At 35.6% G+C, this 13,056-nt stretch overlaps 1 protein-coding gene across 1 annotated transcript in view; it reads left to right on the top strand.

Moving 5' to 3' along the window:
* Positions 1-13,056, top strand: part of Nos (Nitric oxide synthase) — a 2,633,257-nt gene that overhangs the window by 1,817,525 nt on the left and 802,676 nt on the right. The gene's annotated exons all lie outside the window — the stretch shown is intronic.

Below are 13,056 nucleotides of genomic sequence, written 5' to 3'. Positions count from 1 at the left end.
TATTATCGTAAAAATTTTTGGTGGTAAGTTTTCTTGCTAAAGTGGAATTGGGGCCACCTTTACTTACACAGTAGATATTGGAGGCGAAAGAGAAAATTGTGTTATTAATTTAAGAGGCTCAAAAAAATAATGACAAAAATGTGTTTCGCTCGCATTTAAATAAAATTTTTGTGATTTCGTTGTTTTCATAATATACAATAGAAACGGGCGTGGCTAGCTATGATTTTCTTTCTTCAATTGAATCTGTGAAAAAAATGGTCTTGTCTTCGGTAAAATTTGGAACTAATGGTTTGGCTGTTAAGAAATTAGATAAGATAACGAGAATGTTTAGTGTGCATTTATACAGTCTTATTTTCTTAAGGCTTTTTTTGTAAATTTTGAAATCTCGGGTGGGCATTATAGCAGAAGGTGCTAATGATATCATTTTAGATCATAAAGATATTAGATTGTCTTTGCGAAGATTTGAATAATGCGTCGTCTTTCTTGTGACTGATTCTACAACTGTGACTCGTTTGCCATTACTATATATGGATCCTATGCTGTCAGCTACGCTTATAGGGGGGTATTAAGCACATCGTTAGTTTGCTTTGTTCTTTTGGTTGTAAAGTTAACATTTTTTTCTGAAGTGAACGTTGGGCCTTGAAAATGTCAATGAAAATCTGGGTCGATATTACTCATAGGTGTATAGCTCAAGCTGGTTTAGTCTAGCCTCGTTATTAACTCTTTGAAGGCTCTTTTAGTAAACACTACACAACATGATATGAAGATGACAGGGATAGCGTTGTGCTCATAAAGAGTTTTACCACGGCTATAGTGATTTTTGTCTGAACTTCTTAAATTGACTGTAAGATACATTTTTTGTTGTGGCGAATACGTACGAGTATAGTTTGATGGTTTAGAGTTTTTTTAGGTTCGTATATCATGGAAGTGAGAGGTGAAATGTTTACATTGCCGTTTACGTATAAATTGATTTCAGAGTCAAAGCATTTTTGTGTCTTTTGTTGTGCATTCAAAATCTGCTTTTAGAATGATATATCCAATGGATAGTAGGTGATATTTACATTTTCCTTAGAGGACTTTAATGTTCAGTTTATTTTCTGTCGAAAAAAGCCAATAAAAAGGGCTAATTGTTCTAACAATATCTGATGGCTTTACGTTATCTACTATAAATAACATTTGTAAAAATCAATATTTTTAAGGTTATAGAATATTTCTACCTAATACAAATTCAGTTTTATGTGACACAGTATTGATTGGCACAAGTACAAGTAGATAAAAACCGTTTATTATGATGTTATTAAATAAAAGAATAATATTTAAGGTTACCAGTTGTTGGCACTTAATACTCTACCGTGGATATCATGCAAGCATCGATAGTGCTATTATGGCTATTTATTTTTTGAAATACTGGCCATTATGTGCAGTTAAATAGTTTAAAATTTATTACTTCCATAAGTGTAAATATAAATCGTATCCTGATTTAACTATCAGTTTCATAGAATAAGAGTTAAACGTTCATTTTATAACGTACATTTTTTATAGAAAGATTAATTATTCATTGCATCAACTGAAATTGGCTTTTTTTGCCGACAAATGGTGGTAGATTTTAAGTAACAAAGTGTCTGCTTGCACTAGGGTCATAGTTAGTGTGTTTGCACTCCTCTTTATTTCAGAAAGATAACCTTGTAAGTTTTTGAGTGACTCTGTGGCCGTTTTTCCGCTTTGATTTATTTTATTGTCTATGAACAAAGTGTATTATTTACGTTTAGCAATGGTTGATTATTTGGTGCTACACGTATGTTTGAAAATTATTATTGCTTCAGAATGCGTTGTTGTATTATAAGCTTTGTACAATGTTAATAATCTATAAAATGTAAAGTTGAGGTTTCCTAGTTCTTGAATTTCAACTACTTATTATTCTATTGTATAGAACAAGGTGCCATTAAGGACTTTACCTTCTAGTAACGTCAGGTTCAGGTTAATTTGTATGTCTGGCAAGTCGTAGTAAGCTTCTTTAAGATGATAAGCGTTGATGTAAGATACTATAAATCAATAACTATTTTTTTTATATATCTTGTATCTGTTTAAAAGTAACTCCTGGGCTAAAATTATACTAACGAAATTTGGGTATGACATCAGTGCTTGTCATTATAATAATTGTAAATATTACATAACAGAAGAACATATCTAGTGAGAACGTGAGTGCGTAGCAATAAAAAGTACGGTTTTTAATTTCAGAAAAGTGGTGGTTTCTGGTAATATGCGTCAACTTTCTTTTGCGTTATTCTACTTGTATCCACCTAATAATGTGGGCTACTTCTCTAGATAAAGAGCTAATGTAACCAAGGGCAGCCATAAGCTAATAGGCAAAATTATCTGTCATAATGGTGTAAATATTATTTTCGATAACTTTTCTCTTTGATTCACATTCTTGCAACAGTATGTCTCTGTATAATTTTTTTTTTTTTTTTCTAAAAGATTCTTCTGTAAAGATAAATTAAGAAGTTAGTTCTGTAAACATACTTTACTAAAAGGTCTTTGTATTGTTGATGGAAATGTCTTGTATTACGTTATACTTTATTAACTACAAAGAATGTTGTAAAATAAGTGGCGGGTTTTGCCATTATATTCAATGATTTCTGTGGCTTAGTTGACGATTTTGGCAAAGATGATTTACGCAATATTTGTTTTTGTCTTTAAAATGAGCAATTTTTTAAACTTGTTTTTTGTCATTAATATCATTAATTCATGCATTCGCATGATTTTTTGTGTAGCAGATCGAAAGAAAACGATAACAATACTACGCACAAGTTATGAGCGAGTAAAACAAACAAAAAGGTTATACTTCCATGCAGCAAGCGCATGAGTGTGTATGTGTGTACATTAAAAAAAATTTTTTTTAAATAATATTTACTTAGGAGTTATGACTGGTGTAAGCGGTCACTCATGCTACAGTACTGTGTGTTTTGTTAATCTTAATTTTTAAGTCACCGTTCTAACATGTGTCAAGCACAAAGTAAGGTTCTGAATACTAATTGTTAAGCTCATGACTTTAAGTTCCCTATAAGATCTGTAGATTATCTTTTTTTTTGATTAATTTAGATTTCTATTCCTCATTGTATATTTTTCTGCTCTGTTTTCTGCCGTTATTAATTTTTTTTAAGCAATTATACGCAGAGTATTTAGTTCAGTGAGTAGATCTATTATGTATTGTGTAGATGTGGGTAATGAGGAATCTTTTGCGTTAAAGGGGCTCGCTTATAGGTAATCGTGTCATATTACCAAAAACAAATTCGAAAGAATTGTGTTGTGTGCTTTCATATTTATAAATATTAAAACTTAATATCACTAATAATATTTTAAGGTATTCAGCAAGAGTATGATAAGATCCTTTAAGGAAGCCGTTTAATTAAAAATGAAATACTGATGTTTTGAATTGCTTGATTTTAAATCGACTAGCTACTCCCTTAATAAGTTTACTTAGGAAGTGAGTGCCTTGGTCCATCAGTATGGCTGCTAAAGCTCTCTAAATATAAATGGAGTCCTTAACAAAAGCGATTGCTATAAATATAGCAGTTCACTTCTTTAGTAGTACTGCTATAGCGTATTTTGATAATAAGCACGGCATCGTTAAAATATACTCATTATTTCGTTGAGTTGCTGGTAATGTACATACTATGTGTAGAGTGAGTTTGGCTGAAGGTTTGGTAGGTATGTGGGTTATAAATAATTTTTGTTTACTGTTAATACGCACTAATTTTTTTTGTTGATATACAAGGCATTTTTGTAGGTGCTATTTGTCTTTTTTTCTTATGTTCCCAAAAATATCTGTGCTTTAGTTTTAGTTTTTACAAGTTTTATTTACTTTTTCGTGTCCTTCTAAAGTAGAGTTATGCATTCCTTCAATAATAATATATCTTTCCCGTGGAAGTGGGTGTTGTGTAATTCCCAGACAATTTACTTTTTTTGTCTAAGAACCACGCTTTTGTAACATCTGTTGTATCATTTGGAACATAATGTTTTATAATTTGGTGGTCTTAGCCATGCTGACTGACACAATATTTTTTTCTGTTGATATTTTGTTTAAATTAATAAGTGACGTATTTAGTGCTGTTGTTATGTTTGTTTTGATTTTTCTATCTTTACATCTTATGAGTAAAACTGGGCAAAAATTGGTGTTGTGTTCCATTATTTTAGGTGTACCAATGATTAGTTATTCCAAACAAGGTGATTTGTTGATTGTACGGATATTTTGTGCTCCGTTATCTTATGATTAACCATGGTTGTCAGAAAAAACGACTTAATTGTCTTTTTTCACACAGATTTTTTGCTTGGAAAAAAGCTTTTTTTTTCTTAGAATTTAGGGGGGTGGGCCTTCGGTGTATAATTTTTTACGTGTTCTTCTAGAATAGATGCTTTGCATAAGGTTGAGGTATGAAAAAAAAATTTTCTCTGCCTTTATGAGGGTCTTGCTGTTGACTTTTGTTAGTTTTATGATAAGTGGTTGGTAAGTATTCCTTATTAGACCCTTTTTTACAGAGAAGACTGCGTGCTCTTGTAGGATGTTCTCTCATATGGATAAGCTGGGAGATCATCGTTATTTTTATTGTTCTTGAGTTCTCACTTTTTAGTAGCTAAGGCTAATTGGGCTTATTAGTTGCGAGTAGTGATGTTTTTACCTGCACTTTAACGTCTTGTTATGCTATAACTCTTGATTTCTTGTGATATTGTATTTGGCAGCTATTGCTGCTTTTCGTCTATGCTGGTGACTAAAAGTATGTGAGCCTCGATTGAATTTCTAGATAACGCATCTGCGTTAACGTTCTCAGGACCTGGTTTGCACATTATATCAAATTCAAAATCAGTAAGTTTTAATTACCAGTAAGTTACCCGAGAGCATTGGTCTTTTATATTTCTTGGTTTAGAAATTTACATTTCTCTGGCTCAAAAATGAAGTTTTTTTCTCTTAGTTGATGACAATTAAATGATTATTTTAGTGTTTAATAAATTCTTGGAAGTAGATACATACATCGTCGAAAAATAAAATTGCTCCCTTAATGTTTCAGATTAACGCAGCTATGAGTGTTCAAAATATTAGAGCACTTGTTTTCAAACGAGAAGTTTCTCTTTTAGAATGAAAAAGCTCTCGATTTTCCCGGATTTATAGTATCATTTTTATATTGTGTGTTTTTAAATTTCGAAGATTTTTGATTATACGGAGTTGCTTGCTTCTCAATTACTACTTATTTAAAATTTTGCAGTTTTCGAATAATCTAAGAAGGAGTGCTCTTTTTTTTTAAAGCGTAAGAACTTTTTTATTTGTAAAAGTTTAGAATAATGTACCCTTAGTTCTCAGTTTCTCTGTTTTTTTATTCATTTCAAGTGCCAAATAGTATCTTGAAAAATTATGATGTTACGTAGAGTAACAGATTCTTCCATGCGTAAGGCCTCTACGCCAGTATAAAAAAAAAAATCAAAGGTCAATTGTTCTTACTAAATTTGGCTATGACAGAAAATGCTCGTGTTTTGATGTAAAGTGTAATAGTTTTATTATCTGTTTTGAAAACATACGAGCGTTACCTTGCTGGTTTCTTCTAAGCTTTTTTTTCGAAGAAGTCTGAGTCATTTACCAATGATTCTTGCTTGATTTTATTGTTGTAGGCATTTTTTTACTTTCATTTTTTCAGTGACTAAGTTTTTTTAATGGTTGCAAGCTTTTTAATGGTTTCGATCATTATTAATTAGGTTTAAAGATTGTTGCTGGTTGTATTGGTTCAGAACAAAATTGATTGGTTAATACGTACAAGGAAGATAATTATGTGATGGTTGACTCTATAACTCGCTCATTTTGGTAACTGTGTGTATATAAGTGTAGGATGGTGTAGCATGAAATATAGAAGTGGCTTGGTGTATGTCAGCTATACAAATATTAAAGCTATACCGGCATCTGCCTGCTGTGTGCTCAAGTCTGTCTCAAATCTCGCTTATTTCTGGAGTTTGAATTAAGTTTATTCATGCATCTTGACTTTGTATAATAGTTATGATATTCACTTTTTCATTTAATTGTTTGAGCTCATGGCATACAAAGTCTGTTTCGATTTCTATAGCTTAAGTTGTGGAATTCGTCCGGGTTGCTTACGTGATATTTTTTTTTACCCAGTTTAGACCTCCAAAAAACTATTTAACTTGGTCCCGTTTTACTTGTGTATATAATTTCTGATGTATTCAACCTCAAAGAAGAGTTGTTTCAATTAATTCTTAGGCGGTGCCCCTAACTGTATTTAAAAATAAGATAACGCTATTTCCTTTTTTTTTAATGCTGCTATTTTACCAATTATTCAATGCAACATCCTTGTAGATCAGAAAACGTTTGTTAAAATTGTTGCCTTTTTTTCAATGGTGTCAAAGATTATATGATTGGTAATTTTACGAAAAATGCTTCTTTTGAAAGTCACATTTTAATTTATTTAGCTACACTGATAGGTATTATTTTGATTGAGTCTTTTCTAAAAAAATTGCGAGTGGATGCTAAAGTTAATAATAGTTTGAAAAGAAGTGCTAGAGTTAGGTTTTTTTTTAAACTTGAGTGATTTTTGTGTGTAAAACTGTTGGAATTGTGATTTTCAGGTGTTTCGATTATGTCTTTCATTTCTCTTTTCCAAACTATTAAAAAATCGTAAAAACATAAATAATTTAATTTTGGCACTTATTCTTAATCTTTTTATAAAAGATATAATTAAAATAATACCTGTTAATTTAGCAAAATTACTTAAAATGTGACTTTCAGAAGAAGCATATTTCATAAAATCACCAAACATTAAATCTTTGACACTATGAAAAAAATAGCAATATTCTCCACAAACTTTTTCTGATCCATAAGAATGTTGCATTAAAAAAAAGGTAAAATAGCAGCATTAAAAAAAAATAGGTCGTGGGACCCACGATAGAAGTGAAACTTCAAGTATCAAATATTAAACTCATTTTATACAGAAAATTATATGAGAAGCAATTATATGTGTAATTGCTACGAGTTAAGATAGACCTACGATTTCATAAAGATAGACCGCAAAAACGAATTTGAGGTTATGTCATCATAACAAATGACACCTCAATTTGTGGGTCTCAACAATTTACTTTCCCTGTAGGATACTCATAAGAAATCAGTGTTTTTGGCCTATTTTGCTTCTCCGTCGAGAAATGACGATTTTTCTTATTTTATGAGGTTATGCTGTCATGAAAACACTTTAAATTCCTTCACGCACATCTGTATTATTAATGTTTAAAGTATACTGTGATTTATTCGTAATTTATTACTCCAGTTTCATTAAGATAGAGCGAAAATACGAATTTGAGGTTATGTAATCACAATAAATGACACCTATATTTGTGCGTCTCGATATTTTATTTCCCCTTTAGGATACCTGTGAAAAATCGGTATTTTTAGCCTATTTTGCTTCTCCGTCAAGATATGAAAATTTTTCTCATTTTATGAAGTTATATTGTTATATAAACACTTCAAAATAATTTGTGGACATCTCTATTCATTTTCAAGGTATGCTATAATTTTTTCGCAATTTGTAACTCATATGTCAGAAAAGTACAACTAAAATACGAATTTAAGGTTATTTAATAACAAATAATACCTCATTACACACACACACACACACACATATATATATATACGTAAAAATTTGTGCATTTAGTAGCAAGGGGAGCGAGGCAAAGAGAAAGGCCGTCCCACGTCCCACTCTACGTGTATATGCAGTATATGCACTGCTCTGGTGGCAAGGGGGACGAGGCAGAGAGAGAGAGAGAGAGCTGCTGGAGTTGAAGTAGTAGGGATGCCTGTTAGTATAGCATGTGGTGGCAAGGGGGACGTGGCAGAGAGAGTTAAGGGAAGCACTTGAAAATCAGTTGAAGCCAATTTTCGTGGAGATATCGTGTAGGTGTCAAAATCGTTTTGTGTTTTTGTTTTTAATTTATTTATAAGCATTTTTGTCTTGTAGAAATGAAGATTTGTGATCTTCTCTATTAGCATTGTAGAACTATGCTGCTCTCATGTATGGGTTAAGTAAGCTGTTGAGATCTCATGTTGAATAATCGTAAGATATTTTCATGTCATTTGTTAGAAATTTACTTATTTCTTGATTGAAGTTAGCAAAAGCTCTGTATCGCTAAATGACGGTTATTATCACAAAAGGACTTATGTTTTGAGTTAGCGTATCCCTAAAAAGTTAGTTGGACAATGTAATAAAGTAATTTTTTTTTTGCTGTAAGAGTGCGTTTAGTGCTGCTATTAAGAGTCAATAGAGTTTTGAGGGCGTCAGCGTTGCGGTTGTCTATCATAAAAATGTTGAAGGTAGTAGTCTTTAAGAACCAGCTGACAATTGTTATGTCGTGGCTGTTCGACGTAATCTTACCATATGAGTACACAAATATAGCATGCAGTGTGTTAACAGTAAACGTATTTGTATTAAGCAGTGTTTAAATGCGATAAAAATATTATAAGAAATTTACCAGTACCTTAACAAACAACAGACGATTTAACGTCAAGAGCTCTCCTGCAATGGCCATTTATTAAACTTCAAAATTATGTTAAATAATTCTTATTGCGAGAAGAAAAGCTGTGTCAAATAATTTGCAAAACTTCATCTTATTTTATTACTAATATTAAAAATAGTAAAAAAGCAGTCCAAACACTAAGATAAATGCTTATAAATATGGCTCACATAATTAATACTGGCTACTTCCTTACTGGTCAGCTACTTCTCTAGGAAAGAGAACAATCCTGCAGGTCACGATCCTATTCAAACCCTGAAACGAATTAATAATCAGATGTGGGACCTGTGGTTAGCAAAAAAATTTAGGTTTATGTTATAAACATATTCCTGGAAAAAAGTGCAGCTGGAAGCCTAAGCCAGATCTTCAGTTTGGTGGAGTTGGGGGCAGGGGCCGAAAATTAATCGTGAGCAGCGACTGATAGATCGTGCATTAGTATTAATGAGTGGGTGCAGCAATAAAGCGATAGACTCCGTATAATATTTATTACTAGCTGTGGGGAAAAGTTATTTGACATGACAACTATATTGTTACAATGGATACGATAAGACAATTAAACTAACGAAAGTTTAAGAAAAATTTTTGAAACATTAAGTTTTAATTGCTAATAATCTCTTACTTCAACAATGTACAAACAATAATGACAAAATGTATACGCTGTTAAAAAACTTTTGAATCATCATGTTAGCAGTATTGAGCTATGCCAGGATATTTTTAAATTCTTTATTTATAACGTTCCAGAAATAAGTAGGTGAACCATGGCGGTTCTGGCATCCCCCCAGCTCCCCCTTGAGGTAGTGGTGGGGGAAAAGGCTCTAGCTATAGCTGTGGGTGGAGAAGAGGCGGTGGAGGAGAGGCGGTGGTGGGGGCTGATCGGGCGGTAGAGGAGAGGCGGTGGTGGGGGCTGATCGGGCGGTGGAAGGAGGGGCACAGGTGGTAGGTGGTGTGGACTACTCGGATGGTAACGTCAGGGGAAGAAGGCCTCTTCCGGATGCTGTGATGTTGGATGGTATTGACAGCTCCCTTCCTTTCCGACCGTGAATCAAGCTCCGACGTCATCAGGATGAGTCCGAAAGGTGTAGGTGTGATAAGCCCAACGTACAACGCGAGAGGACGATGATCAAGAATGAACGTGTATTTCTTGTCAGTGGATGTAGTGGATCGCGTATCCCGTTCAGCTCCGACCAACCTTGGCTTACTCAACGCAGTACCTTGCCAAGTAATGGAGCTATTATTTCTCATCTAACGAATGTGTTAGCCGTGGCCGATGACTTCTCGCTTCTTATTTAGGCGTATAATGTACCAGCATCATATTTTTTTCTCAAGAGCGGGCGTATCGAGTCATGCGTGTTGCCAGAGAACATGTATACCATTTAATAACCGAAAGCGTATTCCAACATTGCTTAGCTTACTTCTCTTCACCGCAGTACCTCGCCAACGAATAGAGTCAATTAATACGATAAAGTAATTTTAATCGGCGCAGTAATAAGGAGGCGTAAATGAAAAAAATCGACATAGATTCATGAAGAACTAATTATTTGCATAAGTATTGTGTATCAGGTGTACATTGATTAAAAATATCGTTTGTCGTTGCTGCTCTTTTAAAATCCATTTTTTTTAAAGCTGTAGCATTCTTCACAGCACAATGAGCTAAATCAAATTGGTGATTTATGCATTCGATATCATCCATACTGAATTGTAGCAAGAGTGTTGCTGCCCTGTTGGCTGCGTTTATTTCGACAAAGTCAACTTATTTGTTACTTAAAATTTAGGAGGGATCGTGGAAAAAAAACTACTCAATTTACAAATGATTAATTAAAATCCTCCTTAAAAAAAAAAAATTTTGCTGAATTTATCGGAACGGAGGATGGAAATAAACTATAGGTGAAATAAATTTAAAATGCACTGATTATGAGCCATGAACAAAGATATACTTTGTGGCTCAAGGGAAAAACTCCGAAGAGAAAAACCCAAGAGTAAAAAAATTAATGAAAAATACAAACGAGTGAGGTTGAACGATAAATTTAAGATAAACTTCCTGCAATCAAGAGTGTGTACTCGTGTATTTCGTGTAGAAAACGTATACGTGCGCGTCCGCACGTGTCTCGAAAAACTCACCAATTGACAAACGTCGCACGGTCCGTGAAGCGGATTTTCGCTGTGCTTTATTCGCAGCACGCCGAGCTTCTCAAAGATGATGCAGATGACGATGATGATAGGAAAAGGAAAGCGTGAGAAAAATTAACCCCATAAAAGTGAGTCCCAGATACACGTGTGCGTGATGATGATGAGGAAAGATGTGGAAACCAGTAGGACGAATATAATACCCAACTATGCCAGATACTTGAGATCGCAGTTGACAACTGTAGACCGTTTTGTATAGACAGATAGTTCGGAACTGACCCAAATCACCCACCCAAAGTAGTCGCAAGACCATCCTTCCCTTTTTAATTCTCCTACCCGCTGCAATCGTCAGGATTAATCAATCTCTTACACCTTATGTGAAATGCCGGGAAAAGAGAGAGAACGATGTAAGCAATTAAGAGAGGGGGAGAGACCTATGACCCGAGGACACTTAATGGGAGCAAAGGAGATGAAGATGTAGATGCATGATAGGGAAGGAGAGAATTGTTTAGCTAATGAAAGTATAGAGAGAGACTAAATGAGTTGGCGCGAGAGCGATTAATTTACCGACTGACACAAAAGGAGAAAAAGGATGAAGGTAAGAACGAAATTGACCGGCGCTTGCATATGTAAATATGTGATGAATTTTGTGTTAACTTGGTGTGTTGCCACCTTCGGCGTGCTGCGAGGTTGATCCTCCATCGCTCACGAGGCGGTCTACGAATTTTTGTCATTTCGACTAAACACGCTCCCCCCGTTGCGAGAGAAGGCGAGCAAATCGAAAACAACATATGTGTAGCGTATTCGAAAAAGTGCTTACTGTGCGAATCGTACGATAGTGTGAATGTGTAGTGGTGTGTAAGTGTGTTTACAATTCGAGCGATGTTTACACAAATCGGTTTAATATAAGTGTTAGAATAAGAGTTTGTATAAAGCGCCATCTCTGCTATTATATATGTACTGTGCATACGCGAGCCCCGATGCTGTGCATCAGGCCAGTTCAGTTGATCGCTAGTCTCTAGCCAGTTAAGACTTAATCGTAAGAACAGTTTGTAAAGACGGTATTACGACAGTTTATTTCTAAATAATAATAATTCTGATTTCTCTACAAAGTGTTTAGTGCTTTTCCCTTCTTGTTATCCTTCCTGGCTTATTTCCCGAATCCTGAAGGCCTCGCGCAGTGGATAATAAACTCAATAGGTTATGGGCCCAGCACGCTTCCACTGCGCGGGGCTTTTCTTTGTGATAAGGGACTTGCGCCGGGATTGACGCGTTTTTCTCTTTTCCATCTAGCAACTACTAATATGAGTGAAAGTGAAGAAAGCAACGTGCCAGTAAATGAGATTGGGTTCGAGGCAGAAGTGCCAGTAAATGAGATTGGGCTCGAAGCAGAAGTGCAAGTAAATGAGATCGGGGTCGAGGTAGAGGTTCGAGTGAACGACGGCGAGACGTTGGCCAACGACAGCGAGGTGGCCCCACCTGGGTTAGAAGGTGCGGTGGAAGGCGTGGAGGAGGCACGAGCTGTGTCACCGGAGACGAGGATACAAGGACAGGAGGGAAGAGGAAGGGTCATGAAGGACGCAGCATGCCAAGGTATTAGTGAGTCCTGTATTGTAATTGTGTTAAGGGGGCAGTCATTTTTCGTGCTTAAAATTCGTTGCCTATTGGCTGGGCCTAGCCCTGGAAGAGGAGGTGAGCGGGCGCACGGACGGATTGGCGGCGCTGTCCGTGGTTGCTGTCGCGGGCGGCCGAGGCGCCGGGTTGGGGCTGGGGACGCCTGGTCACACCTGCGTGCCAGAACGCCGTCACCGCGGCGCAATCATGGCGGTCGGCTCGTTTCTTTCCTCTCTGTAGTCCCGTAGTGCGCGCGCATGTGTTGTGTTCACATATGTGTGTGCATGTACGAGCAGCTCATGCGCCATCTTTTCTTCCTTTAATTACATCCCGACGTGCCGGACTGTATGTGTTCTACGATTTACGTGTGCGTGGGGAAGGGGCGGCCCAACCTGCCTGCTCTTCGCGCGCAAAGTGGTAACGTGTGCAGTGTGCATGAACAACTGTGTCTCGTTGTTTACGCACGCTTGTACATTTCCAGTTGTATCCCTTCTTGGAAATAAACAGGTAAACTTACGTAATGACGACTTTATTTTAGATGAAGATGTGATCGACGCGTATATGCGACTTTTCCAACTCGGTGTGGATATTTGCGGAGAAGATCTCGTTAGAGATTTATCTGTGAGATTAGAAGAGGGATTAATTCTATTCGCAAATAAGAAAGAATTGATTGCAGCCATCTCAAAGGGTAACTTTAAGCCCTCAGAGTTTGACAAAATATCGCGAACAATTAGAAACTCTGGCGGCGTTGTATCCCTG

Source organism: Copidosoma floridanum, unplaced genomic scaffold (assembly GCF_036245765.1).
Source record: "Copidosoma floridanum isolate Cflo_tuat_1 unplaced genomic scaffold, Cflo_Japanese_pri ptg000020l, whole genome shotgun sequence".
NCBI classification, from domain to species: Eukaryota; Metazoa; Arthropoda; class Insecta; order Hymenoptera; family Encyrtidae; genus Copidosoma; species Copidosoma floridanum.
This window is presented reverse-complemented; position numbering and strand designations above follow the sequence as displayed.